This window comes from Bos indicus, chromosome 22, assembly GCF_029378745.1.
Source record: "Bos indicus isolate NIAB-ARS_2022 breed Sahiwal x Tharparkar chromosome 22, NIAB-ARS_B.indTharparkar_mat_pri_1.0, whole genome shotgun sequence".
NCBI classification, from domain to species: domain Eukaryota; kingdom Metazoa; phylum Chordata; class Mammalia; order Artiodactyla; family Bovidae; genus Bos; species Bos indicus.
Genome location: NC_091781.1, coordinates 337152 through 349908, shown reverse-complemented (window position 1 = coordinate 349908; position 12757 = coordinate 337152). Strand labels below are relative to the sequence as shown.

The 12757-nt window shown below is 39.6% G+C and overlaps 1 long non-coding RNA gene across 1 annotated transcript; it reads right to left on the bottom strand.

Moving 5' to 3' along the window:
• Positions 1-558: 558 nt before the first annotated feature.
• Positions 559-10296, bottom strand: LOC139178713 (uncharacterized). The gene is made up of 2 exons (XR_011563192.1): positions 1519-10296; positions 559-1353 (listed from the first exon to the last, which is right to left on the bottom strand). It is a non-coding gene; the product is annotated as an uncharacterized lncRNA (long non-coding RNA).
• Between the last annotated feature and the right edge of the window lie 2461 nt (positions 10297-12757).

Genomic DNA, 12757 nt, shown 5'->3' with positions numbered 1-12757 from the left:
TTATTCAAAGAAATAATGGCTGAAAACTTCCTTAAGCTGGGGTAACAAATAGACATGCAGATCCAGGAAGCACATAAAACTTCAAATAAGATGAATCCAAAATGACTCACACCAAGACACATTATAATTAAGTTGTCAAAAATTAAAGACAAGGAGCAAATCTTAAAAGCAGCAAAAGGGAAAAAAAGACCTGTGATACAAGGGAATCCCCCAGCAGAGTTTTCATCAGAAACCATTGCTGGGAAAAATAAAACCTGCCAGTCAAGAATACTTGGCAAAGCTGTCCTTCAGAATTGAAGAAGAGATATAGAATTTTCTAGATAAGCAAAAGCAGAAAGAGTTCATTACCATTATACCAGCCTTACAAAAACTATTAAAGGAACTTCAAGCTGAAACAAAAGGACATTAATTAGTAACAAAAATCTAAAACTATAAATCTCACTGGTAAAGTTAAATATATAATTAAATTCAGAATAATGTTGTAATAATGGTTATGAACAAACAGTTAAAAATCTACAAATCACTTTTAAGTCTAATAAAAGTTAGAAGGCAAAAGTATTTAAAATAACTAAATACAGTAATTTATTAACTGATACTAAATGCAAAAATATTGTAACGTTAAAGACATAAAACATTGAGGGGGAGTGTATGAAAATGTACAGCTTGGTCCAGAGGATCAATATTGCTGAGTAAGATGTAGAGCTCACCTCTCCCCCACAAACACATCAAAAATACATCAACAGAGTGAACAACTCTCACAGAAATTTACTAGAAACTGGTAGATCTCCTATACTACCAAAGTTGCATGGAAAATGTCCATGTTAGTGGGCAGAAGTGGGAGAAGAAAAGGTATCAGAATGGGACTGGTACCCTGGGAGGAATCTGTGAAGAAGGGAAGGTCCATACTAGCAGACTCTCACCTGGAGAGTCCCTTTGCCTGTTCAGAGGGCTGCTGGGACACATAGAGAGGCTGGAAGAGCCTGGATTCTGCTTGCAAAAAGTGTACTCATGCTGACCTGCTTGCAATCAGAGTGAAGAGAAACCGGTGATAGCAGCTGCCACCTCACTGAAACATGTGAAGAGAGGATGTTAGTACTTACAGTGGCTAGGCATTAAATCCTGGGTGGTTGATCCCTGGGAGAGAACTTGGTATAGTTGTGTTGAGAGAGCCCAGAGTGTCTGAGGTGGTCCAAGCCGAACTGAGGAGTTCATTAGCAGGGGCATGGCTGGGGTGGGTCTGGCCTTGAGCCCAGTGACAGCACTTGCACTGTGAGAATGGGTCCAGTTGTGGTGGGCTTTGTTGCAGCACATACCGGGTGGCACCACAGAAATGCAAATCTCCATGGACAGGACCTGGAGAGGAGTACACAGTAGTTTGCTTCCCTGTAGAAGCACTCCAGCTGCACCAACCCTGCACTGCAGTTTGGAGCCAGACCTGGGGCAGAGAGGTCCTGGGGAAGGTCTGCCACAGAGTCAGCCCAGGTTGGTCCCAGGTGGATGCAAAATCTCAATTCTTACCTCCTCAGTACTCAGCACCAGCCATTCCACACCACAGCCTAGCACTAGATCTAGGATGAACACAACAGAGAAAGGATATTTACCTTGAGCTGCTTTGGGCAGAACTGCAGATGCTCACACAGGTGGCACATAAGTTCCCTGTGGCCATATGGGCTTAACGTGCTTTAGCAGTCACCTCCTTTGAGACAGGGCATGCACTCAAGGGCAACAAAGCCTTACCAAACCCAACCTTCAGGATTTCTAGTGCAACAACTGCAGAGCAGAACCTACCCCCCAGCAGGGCTGTGGTAGCCACTGAGCAAAGAGGAGGCCCTGCCTACATCCAGCACAGGTCTGAACTTCACAACAGCAACCACACTCTTTTTTTTTTTTTTTTTGAGAGTTGTAAGTTAACTTTTATTTGGAGTAAAACATGAAGACTATAGCCGGACAGACAGCACTTCAGACACCTCTGAGAAACTGCTCCTGGGTTATAGTCTTTCAGTTCAGTTTAGTTCAGTTCAGCCGCTCACTCGTGTCCGACTCTTTGCGACCCCATGAATCGCAGCAGGCCAGGCCTCCCTGTCCATCACAATCTCCTGGAGTTCACTCAAACCCACGTCCATCGAGTCGGTGATGTCATCCGGCCATCTCATCCTCTGTCGTCCCCTTTTCTTCCTGCCCCCAATCTCTCCCAGCATCAGAGTCTTTTCCAATGAGTCAACTCTTACAGTCTTTTTTGTTTGTTTGTTTGTTTGTTTTGTTTTGTTTTTAATTTTATTTTTAAACTTTACATAATTGTATTAGTTTTGCCAAATATCAAAATGAATCCATCACAGGTATACATGTGCTCCCCATCCTGAACCCGCCTCCCTCCTCCCTCCCCATACCATCCCTCTAGGTCGTCCCCGTGCACTAGCCCCAAGCATCCAGTATCGTGCATTGAACCTGGACTGGCATACATGATATTTTACATGTTTCAATGCCATTCTCCCAAATCTTCCCACCCTCTCCCTCTCCCACAGAGTCCATAAGATTGTTCCATACATCAGTGTCTCTTTTGCTGTCTCGTACACCGGGTTATTGTTACCATCTTTCTAAATTCCATATATATGCGTTAGTATACTGTATTGGTGTTTTTCTTTCTGGCTTACTTCACTCTGTATAATAGGCTCCAGTTTCATCCACCTCATTAGAACTGATTCAAATGAATTCTTTTTAATGGCTGAGTAATACTCCATTGTGTATATGTACCACAGCTTTCTTATCCATTCATCTGCTGATGGACATCTAGGTTGCTTCCATGTCCTGGCTATTATAAACAGTGCTGCGATGAACACTGGGGTACACGTGTCTCTTTCCCTTCTGGTTTCCTCAGTGTGTATGCCCAGCAGTGGGATTGCTGGATCATAAGGCAGTTCTATTTCCAGTTTTGTAAGGAATCTCCACACTGTTCTCCATAGTGGCTGTACTAGTTTGCATTCCCACCAACAGTGTAAGAGGGTTCCCTTTTCTCCACACCCTCTCCAACATTTATTATTTGTAGACTTTTGGATCACAGCCATTCTGACTGGTGTGAAATGGTACCTCATAGTGGTCTTGATTTGCATTTCTCTGATAATGAGTACAGCAACCACACTCTTATCAAGGGGATAACAGCCAGCATACTCTAAGGAAAGACAAGGCTTGCAACATGTCCAAAGCAGTCCTTACACCAAAAACACTGGACTCACACAATCTACACAGTGATGCTCCCACTTAAGCAAACCCCTTTAAGACCACAGTAGATAACTGTTTCTCCTTAATTCATAGAGACAGAGAAAGTTAAGTAAAATAAGAAAAGGAAAAGAACTATTCCCAATGAAAAGAACAGGAGAAATCCTGTGAAAGAACAAACAATAAAACAGACCTCACCAGTCTACGAAACCCCAACTTTTAAAAAAGGTATTAAAAATGCTAAAGGAACTAAAAAAGGTTACTCATAGAAATGCAGAACACATAGCAAGGAACTAGAAATTATAAATAGAAATGTATAACATGTAACAAGGAACTAGACATTATAAAAATATGCCAATCAAAATTAGGCAAGTCAACTGCCAAGGTAAAAACCAACCTTGAGGCAACAAGCAGCAGACTAAGTAAGAAATAAGTAATCTGGAAGATAGAATATTGGAAATGACCTAATCAGAGCAGCGTATGGAAAGACAAACTTAAAAAGTGAAAGCAACATGAGATCTATGAGATAATTTAAAGCATGCCAAAGATTGAGGGCAGGAGGAGAAGGGGAAGACAGAAGATGAGATGGTTGGATGGCATCACCGACTCAATGGATATAAGTTTGGGTAAACTCCAGGAGCTGGTGATGGACAGGGAGGCCTGGCGTGCTGCAGTGCATGGGGTTGCAAAGAGTTGGACACAACTAAGCGACTGAACTGAACTGAAACTACATATAATCAAGGACAATGAGAAGAGAGAAGGGGATCAAAAATGTATTTAATGAAATAATGGCTGAGAACTTCCCAAACTTAAAAAAAGAACACCAATACTCAGGCACAGGAAGCACAGGAGCCCCAAACAAGATGAACCCAAACAGACCCACACCAACATATATCAGAAGTAAAGTGACAAATTTTACAGAAAAAGGATTTTAAAGAAAGCAAGAAAAAAATCTTAAACTCAATTACAAAGAAACCCCCATAAGGCAATTAGCTGATTTCTCTGCTGAAACTCTGCAGGGCAGAGGGAGTGGCATATATTCAAAATTTGAAAGAGAGAAATCTGAAACCTAGTATATTCTACCAAGCAGATTATCATTAAGAATAGAAGGAGAAACAAACAATTCCTCAGACAAGCAAAAATGAAAAGAATTTAGCAATATAAAACCTACCCTAAAAGAAATATTAAAGGATCTTCTCTAACAGAAAAGAAACGAGAGTCTATGGGAAGGGGAAAATCACAATAGAAAAAACAAATATAGAAAAGGATTGAAGATCACTTAAATAAACCAGCACATAGATTAAAAAACAACCAAAAATTTTTGTAAAAGTGATTATAACTATTAACAGCAAAAGGATAAACATGAAGATGTAAAATAGGGCATCAAAATCACAAAATGTGCAGAAGGAAAGTAAAAAAAAAACAACAACTGATCTTTAGAATGTGTTTGAACTTACATGACTACCAGTTTAAAGTAAGTAGGTATGGTTATTGGTTGCCATATTAGAAAACCATGGTAACTAAAACCCAAAAACATAAAAGAGTTATAAAAACCAAAAGTCAAGGAATTCAAGCATAATACAAAAAGAAACCATCAAACCAGAAAGGACAAAAAAAAAAAGTAATGAAAAAAATCAACTGGGAAATCAAATTTAAAATTACAATAAGTACATATCTATCAGTAATTACTTTAAATGTTTGAGTAATTGAGATACTATTTGATTGACTATCTCAATAAAAAATATTTGAAATAATTAAGATACTCATATGGTTTCTATCTTTCAATTAGTTAACATAGCGTATCACATTGATTGATTTGCAAATATTAAAGAATCCTTGAATCCCTGGAATAAAGCCCACTTGGTCATGATGTATGATCTTTTTTAATATGTTGTTGGATTCTGTTTGGTAGAACTTTGTTGAGGATTTTTGCATCTATGTTCATCAGTGATACTGGCCTGTGGTTTTCTTTTTTGGTGGCATGTTTGTCTGGTTTTGGTATTAGGGTTATGGTGGCCTCACAGAATGGTTTGGGAGTTTACCTTCCTCTGCAATTTTCTGGAAGAGTTTGAGTAGGGTAGGTGTTAGCTCTTCTCTAAATTGGTAGAATTCACCTGTGAAGCCATCTGGTCCCAGGCTTTTGTTTGTTGGAAGATTTTTTATTCCAGTTTCCAATTCCATGCTTGTAATGAGTCTGTGAAGATTTTCTATTTCTTTCTGGTTCAGTTTTGGAAAGTTTTGGAAACTTTTCTAAGAATTTGTCCATTTCTTCCAGGTTGTCCATTTTATTGGCATATAGTTGCTGAGAGTAGTCTTTTATGATCCTTTGTATTTCTCAGTTGTCTGTTGTGATTTCTCCATTTACATTTCTAATTTTATTGATTTGATTCTTCTCCCTTTTCTTCTTGATGAGTCTGGCTAATAGTTCGTCTATTTTATTTATCTTCTCAAAGAACCAGTTTTTAGTTTTTATTAATTTTTGCTATAATCTCCTTCTTTTTATTTCTGCTCTGCTTTTAATGACTTCTTTCTTTCTACTAACATTGGGGTTCTTCTTTTCGTCTTTTTCTAGTTGCTTTAAGTGTTCAGTTCAGTTCAGTTCAGTCACTTAGTCGTGTTCAACTCTGCGACTCCATGAATCGCAGCACGCCAGGCCTCCCTGTCCATCACCAACTCCCGAAGTTCACTCAAACTCATGTCCATCGAGTCGGTGATGCCATCCAGCCATCTCATCCTCTGTCGTCCCCTTCTCCTCCTGCCCCCAATCCCTCCCAGCATCAGAGTCTTTTCCAATGAGTCAACTCTGCGCTTCAGGTGGCCAAAGTATTGGCGTTTCAGCTTCAGCATCACTCCTTCCAATGAACATCCAGGACTGATCTCCTTTAGGATGGACTGGTTAGATCTCCTTGCAGTCCAAGCGACTCTCAAGAGTCTTCTCCAACACCAAAGTTCAAAAGCATCAATTCTTTGGCACTAAGCTTTCTTTATAGTCCAACTTTCACATCCATACATGACTACCGGAAAAACCATAGCCTTGACTAGATGGACCTTTGTTGGCAAAGCAATGTCTCTGCTTTTTAATATGCTGTCTAGGATGGTCATAACTTTCCTTCCAAGGAGCAAGCATCTTTTAATTTCATGACTACAATCACCATCTGCAGTGATTTCGGATTCCAGAAAAATAAAGTTAGCCACTGCTTCCACTGTTTCCCCATCTATTTGCCATGAAGTGATGGGACCAGATGCCATGATCTTAGTTTTCTGAATGTTGAGCTTTAAGCCAAACTTTTCACTCTCCTCTTTCACTTTCATCAAGAGGCTCTTTAGTTCTTCTTCACTTTCTGCTATAAGCGTTGTGTCATCTGCATATCTGAGGTTATTGACATTTCTCCGGGCAATCTTGATTCCAGCTTGTGCTTCCTCCAGCGCAGCGTTTCTCATGATGTACTCTGCATAGAAGTTAAATAAGCAGGGTGACAATATACAGACTTGACGTAGTCCTTTTCCTATTTGGAACCAGTCTGTTGTTCCATGTCCAGTTCTAACTGTTGCTTCCTGACGTGCATACAGCCTTCTCAAGAGGTAGGTCAGGTGGTCTGGTATTCCCAGCTCTTTCAGAATTTTCCACAGTTTATTGTGACCCACACAGTCAAAGGCTTTGGCATAGTCAATAAAGCAGAAATAGATGTTTTTCTGGAGCTCTCTTGCTTTTTTGATGATCCAGCAGATGTTGGCAATTTGATCTCTGGTTCCTCTGCCTTTTCTAAAACCAGCTAGAACATCTGGAAGTTCCTGGTTCAGGTATTGCTGAAGCCTGGCTTGGAGAATTTTGAGCATTACTTTACTAGCATGTGAGATGAGTGCAACTGTGCAGTAGTTTGAGCATTCTTTGACATTGCCTTTCTTTGGGATTGGAATGAAAACTGACCTTTTCCAGTCCTGTGGCCAGTGCTGAGTTTTCCAAATTTGCTGACATATTGAGTGCAGCACTTTCAGAGCATCATCTTTTAGGATCTGAAAAAGCTGAACTGGAATTCCATCACCTCCACTAGCTTTGTGTGTAGTGATGCTTCCCAAGGTCCATCTGACTTCACATTCCAGGATTACTCAGTCATTAAAAGGAACAAAATAATGCCATTTGCAGCAGCACAGATGGATCCAGAGATTGTCATACTGAGTGAAGTAAGTCAGACAGAGAAAGACAATTATATGATGTCTAGTATATGTGGAATCTGAAGAAGAGGTACAAATGAACTTCTCTATGAAGCAGAAATGGAGCTACAGATGTAGAAAACAAACATGATTACTGGTGGACTGGGGAAGAGGGGAGAGAGAAAAATTGGGAGGTTGGGACTTATATGTACAAACTACTATATATAAAATAGATAACTAGGGAGATCAGATCAAGATGGTGGAGGAATAAGATGTGGAGCTCACCTTCTCCCCACAGATACATCAAAATACATCCACATGTGGAACAACTCTCATACAACTTCTACTGAATGCTGGCAGACCTCAGACTTCCAAAAGGGCAAGAAAACCTCCATGTAACTGAGCATGGCAAAAGAAAAAAGAACAAAAGAAAGAGAAAGGAATCTGGATGGGCCTTGTGCCTCTGGGAGGGAGCTGTGAAAGAGGAAAGGTTTCTGCACACTGGGAAGTCCCCTCACTAGCAGGAATTGAGAGAGCTTCAGAGCCTTGGAGGACAGGGCAGCAACAGGTGTATTGAGGTCAAAGTTGAGAAAGACCCTCAATTAGGGTCAGTGCCAACTGGCACTCCCCAGCTAAGAAGCTGTCCACTCCCCCACTGGGGTAGGTGAGGGCTGGGTACTGAGGCTCAGGCTTCAGGGGTCACACCCTGGAGAGAGGATTGGGGTTGTGTGAAGAGAGCCTGAGGGGGATAGGGTGTAGTGCATCACACCTGAGGGAGTCCAGGAAGAAGCCTGGGCCTGCCAGACAGATAAGGGATCATTGTTGGGAAGCATGCGAGGACAAGAGTCGGCCCACAGTAGGAGCTTCTTTCTCCAAGCTCACAGGCAGCAGATAGCACCTGCATGAGCTCCAGGGGCCAACCCAAGTGACAGCACAGACTGCTGTTGCTGCTGCCTGTGAGCAGGCGAGGGCACCTGCTCAGGTCACTGCCTCCACCTTCCTGGGAGCTTACACAGCTACCACCACTAAGGGCTCTGTAATCTAGGGCCAGCTTCCCTGGGAGGGGGTGTGACCTGCCACTGATTCTGCTGAGGAGGGACCCCCTGCCCCCACCTTCCTGGGAACCTGCGTGAGCTGTGAACCTGAGCATCTGCACATCCCCTTATCAAGGTGGTAATAGCCAGAACATGGTGAGGAAAGGACAGCAAGCATCCAAACCCAAAACAGCCCTCATACCAAAAAATATCAAACCCATACAAGCTATGCAGGGATGCTCCAATTTATAAATAATCCTGCAAGACTACAATTGTTACTGTTTTTCCTAAACTAACAGACTAAGAGATATATAAGCAAAAATGAAGAAGCAGAGGAACCACTCTCAGTTAAAACTAAGAAAATTCCTCTGAAGGAAAAGTGAAATAAACCTCTTCAGTCTAACACTCAGTTCAAAAAGAAGGTAACAAAATTGCTGAAGGAATTAAGAAAGGATAGTGACAGAAATGAAGATTACTGTAAAAAGGAACTAGAAACTATAATGAGGAAACAAGAAAATTTAGAAAATCCATTTGCCAAGATGAAATCTGAGCTCAAAGGAATGAATAGCAGAATGAATAATGCAGAAGAATAAGTGACCTGGACGATAGACTAATGTAAATTACCCAATCAAAACAGCATACAGAAAGAAAAAAAAAAAGCAAGCAATATTAGAGACCTATCAGATAATATAACACAGGACAATCTATACATAATAGGGATTCCAGAAAAAGAAGAAAGAGAAATGGGATTAAACATGTATTTGAAGAAATTATGGCTGAAAATTCCCAAAATCTAAAGAATATATCCAGAACAGATACCCAGAACAGAAAGCACAGATGGTTCCAAACAAAATAAACCAAAACAGACCTACACCAAGACATATTATAATAAAAATGACAAAGATTAAAGATAAAGAGAGAATTCTAAAGGCAGCAAGAGAAAAAAGAGTTCCTTACCAAGAAACCCTCATAGGGCTATCAGGTGATTTCTCTATAAAAACACTGCTGGCCAGAAGGGAGTGGCAAAATATATTTAAAGTCTTGAAAGAGAAAAATCTGCAACCTTCCCACCAAGATTATCATTTAAAATAGGAGGAGAAATAAAGAATTTCTCAAATAAGCAGAAGCTAAAAGAATACATTAATACTAAACCTATCCTAAAAGAAATAATGAAAGGTGGTCTCTACATAGAAAAGAAACAAGAAGAAAACAGGCGGGAAGAAATCACAAGTAAGTCACTTAAACTGGGCTTCCCAGGTGGCACTAGAACCTGCCTGTCAATACAGGAGACATAAGAGACAGATAACCTATTTATACGGAGAAGGCGATGGCACCCACTCCAGTACTCTCGCCTGGAAAATCCCATGGATAGAGGAGCCTGGTAGGCTGCAGTCCATGGGGTCGCTAGGAGTCAGACACGACTGAGCGACTTCACTTTCACTTTTCCCTTTCATGCATTAGAGAAGGAAATGGCAACCCACTCCAGTGTTCTTGCCTGGAGAATCCCAGGGACGGGAGAGCCTGGTGGGCTGCCATCTATGTGGTCGCACAGAGTCGGACACGACTGAAGTGACTTAGCAAGCAGGCAAGCAACCTATTTATGAAAACAATGATAAACACAAGCAACAGCAAAAGGATAAACACAAATATGTAAAAAGGGACATCAATATCATATAATTCAGGAAAGGAAAATAAGAAAGTGAAGATTCTTTTTTTAGAATGTGTTTAAGTCTATAGGACTATTAGTCTAAAGCAAGCAGATATAGGAAGGGGTTAACATAATTTAAAAACGGAAACCACAAATCAAAAACAATAGAACAGATTCACAAAAACCTAATAGAGAATACAAGCATTAAAAAGAAAGAAATTGATCAAACCACAAAAAGAAGCCAAAAAAAAAAAAAAAAAAAAGGAACAAAGAAGAAACAAAGAATCAACCAGAAAACAAGGTTTAAAATGGCAATTAATACATATGATTCATGTCAATGTATGGCAAAAACCACAATATTGTAATTAGGCTCCAATTAAAATAAATTAATTAATTAAAAAATAAAAATCTATTTAATTGTAAGAAAAATACATATGCATCAACAATTAACTTAAATGTCAATTGACCGGATATTTGGCTCAGCTGGTAAAGAATCCACCTACAATGTGGGAGACCTGGGTTTGATTCCAGGGTTGGGAAGATCCCCTGGAGAAGGGAAAGGCTACCCACTTCAGTATTCTGGCCTGAAGAATTCCATGGACTATACAGTTCATGGGGTCACAAAGAGTCGGACACGACTAAGCGACTTTCACTTTCACTTTCTTTCCAATCAAAAGACAAAGAGTGACATACTGGTTTAAAATAAAAAACACAAGAGCTTATAATATTCTGCTTACAAGAGATCCACCTCAGGACAAAAGACACATACACTGACAGTGAGGGGATGGAAAAAGATATTTCGTGCAAACGGAAATGACAGGAAAGCAAGAGTTGCAACGCTTATATCGGACAAAGTAGACTTTAAAGCAAAGGCTATAAAGAAAGATAAAGAAGGACATATATAACGATAAAAGGATCAATATAAGAAGATATAAAGATAAAAGGATCAATAAAAAAAAAGATTTTACACTCATTAACATATATGTACTTAACATCAGTTCAGTTCAGTTCAGTTGCTCAGCTGTGTCCGACTCTTTGAGACCCCATGAATCGCCACACACCAGGCCCCCCTGTCCATCACCAACTCCTGGAGTTTACCCAAACTCATGTCCATCGAGTCGGTGATGCCATCCAGCCATCTCATCCTCTGTCGTCCCCTTCTCCTCCTGCCCCCAATCCCTCCCAGCATCAGGGTCTTTTCCAATGGGTCAACTCTTCGCATCAGGTGGCCAAAGTATTGGAGTTTCAGCTTCAGCATCAGTCCTTCCAATGAATACCCAGGACTGATCTCCTTTAGGATGGACTGGTTGGATCTCCTTGTAGTCCAAGGGACTCTCAAGAGTCTTCTCCAACACCACACTTCAAAAGCATCAATTCTTTGGCACTCAGCTTTCTTCACAGTCCAACTTTCACATCCATACATAGAAGAACCCAAATAATAAAACAAATACTGACATAAAGGGAGAAATTAATAACAATACAATAGTAGTAGGAGACTTTAATATCCCACTCATACCAATGGACAAATCTTCCAGACAGAATCAATAAAGCAACAGAGGTCCTAAATGATACAACAGAACAATTAAACAATTAATATTTTTCAGGACACAAAATCCCAAAAAACCAGAATACACATCCTTTTCAAGTGTACACAGAACACTGTTTAGGACTGAACACATCCTAGGGCACAAAACTAACCTCAACAAATTTAAGAGTACAGAAATTATATCAAGCATCTTCTCTGATGCCAATGGCATGAAACTAGAAATCAACCACAGGAAAATAAATTAGAAAAAAATGATTACATGGAAACTAAATAACTTTCTATTAAAAAGCAAATGGATCAAAAAGGGAATCACAAAGGAAATTTAAAAATGCATTGAAACAAATGACAATGAAAACATAATCATACAAAACCTATGGTCCACAGCAAAAGCAGTGCTTAAAGGGAAGTTCACAGTGATATAGGCCTTCATTAAAACAAACAAAACAAGAAAAATCTCAAGGAAGTCTAACCTATCACCTAAGAAAATTAGAAAAATAAGAACAAACAAAACCTAAAGTCATCAGAAGGAAGGAAATAATAATAATCAGGGAGGAAATAAATAAAATAGAGGTTAAAAAATAATAGAAAAAATCAACAAAACCAAGAGCTGGTTTTGAAAGAGTAAACACGATTGATAAACTTCTGGCCAGGCTTACCAAGAAGAAAAGAGAGGAAACCCAAATAAACAAAATAACAAATGAAAAAGGAGAAATCTCAACTGTACCACTAAAATACAACCATTAAGAGAATACTATGAACAATTACATGACAACAAATTTGACAACCTAGAAGAAATGGACAACATTTTAGAAACACACAGCCTACTAAAACTGGATCAAGAAGAAACAGATAATTTGAACAGACCAATCACTAGAAATTAAATAGAATCTGTAATAATAATAATAATAAATTTCCTACAAACAAAAGTCCACGACCAGATGGTTTCACAGGCACATTCTACCAAACATAAAAAGAAAGTATACTGACTATTCTCAAATTCTTCTGGAAGACTGAAGAGGAAGGAACATTCCCAAAGTCATTCTATGAAGCTACCATCACCCTGATACGAAAACCAGACAAAGACACCACCAAAAAAGAAAACTACAGGCCGATATCCTTGATGAATATAGATGTAAAAATTCAACAAAATATTAGCAAACTGAA